This window comes from Emiliania huxleyi (genome assembly GCF_000372725.1).
Source record: "Emiliania huxleyi CCMP1516 unplaced genomic scaffold EMIHUscaffold_463, whole genome shotgun sequence".
Taxonomy (NCBI): Eukaryota; Haptophyta; order Isochrysidales; family Noelaerhabdaceae; genus Emiliania; species Emiliania huxleyi.
In genome coordinates this window covers 34,662-36,249 of record NW_005198514.1, presented here as the reverse complement: position 1 = coordinate 36,249, position 1,588 = coordinate 34,662, and positions in this window count along the sequence as shown.

Genomic DNA, 1,588 nt, shown 5'->3' with positions numbered 1-1,588 from the left:
TGCGGTGGGCGTTGAACCGATGGAGGGTCAGGCAGCAGCGGCCGAGCCGGCCAAGGCGCCTGAGGTGGTGGTGGAGGAGGAGAGCGCTGCAGCCATTGAGGCGGTCCCTGTGACTGCTGAGGATGAAGCCGAGACGGAGACGTCTTCTTGCTTCACGAGCGACGCGTCCTCATCTTCGCTGCTGGCGGAGGAGGCGTCCGGTGCGACGGTGTTAGAGGGGGGGGTGTCGGAGGATGAGGTGTCGGAGCCGGACATGTCGGAGCCCGGGATGGACGACGGCGCAGAGGACGGCGCTGCCGACGACGAGGGGGAGGAGGACGAGGCGGTTGCGGCGAACGCGAGGGCGTACGCCGACCTGTACGCTGAGTACGCGCACGAGGCGGCGGCATGCGCGGCGGAGGAGCCCTCGCTCTTTGACCTGCTCAAGCGGTCCGTCTCCAACATGAGCGCAAGCCTGCTCTCACCCCGCGCGCTGCACTGCCTCGGCCGCTCGTCTGCGGCCGAGTCACAGGAGCCACAGCCAGCGGCCGGCGACGAGGAGGCGGCGACGGCCTCAGAGGCGGAGGCTGCTCCCTCCTCGCCCGATGAGGAGTCTGTGGCCTCGGACGAGGAGGCGGTGCGCGCTGCGGTGGTCACGCGCGACCGCGCGCTGCTGCTTCTGAAGGCGGAGGCGCGTGAGTACGCTGAGGTGGCGTGGGAGAGGGCGAGCCGTCGCAGCGCCGCCTCCCGCGTCAGCCGCTCGAGCTCGGTCGCCTCGTCGGCTCGCTCCGCTGAGTAGGAGCGGCGCCGTGGTGTGGGGGGTCCGTGTCTCAGGAGATACGTGATGCGTGTTCGTTCATTTATTGGGGGCTTTGAAGTTTGATACCTCCGGCGGGCTAATGCCCTTGAATAAGTTACATAATGACTGAATCCGCTGTGTTGCCCTCGAGATGCTGCCAAAAATATCTTTCCCTCCGACCCCCTTCGCCCTCGCACCTCCACGTCGCGCACGGAACCACGCGGTCCTCTGAGCTCTGTCCTCTCTCCCCTGGGCTCCTGCAGCATGGCAGGCCACGCCCACGGCGAGACCCAGGAGGGGTGGGAGGACGGCACGCCGCCACCACACAGGGACTTTAAGTCCACAATCTTTCCACTCGCGTTTGCTGTCTGTCCTCCCAGCGGAAATCCCGGCCGACTCCGCTGTGAACAGCGGGTTGTGCGTATACCAACCACTCGAAACAGCGTCGAGCTGTGGAAGAGAGCGGGTCGCTGATGGACCTGCGTGGCAAGACAGTACGCGAGGTGGAGGCTGGCGCGCGGATCCGCGTTTGGTACGAGGAGGAGCAGGACGGCGGCGGTAAGGCCCGCGTCGCCTACCTCGGCACCACGTCAGCCTACTCCGCGGCCGAAGGGCTGAGGGTGCTGTTTGACGGGTACGACGAGAGCGAGCAGGAGGTTGTCGACGCGGCGGACGAGTGGGAGTGGGCGCCCGACCTGCTTGGCCCCTTTGACGCAGTGAGGCTCAAGCTGCGCGGTGTCGGCAGACCAAAGCCGCAACCGCCGGCGCCGCCCTCACCGCTCTTTCCTTAGCCTAAAAAACGGACGCGAC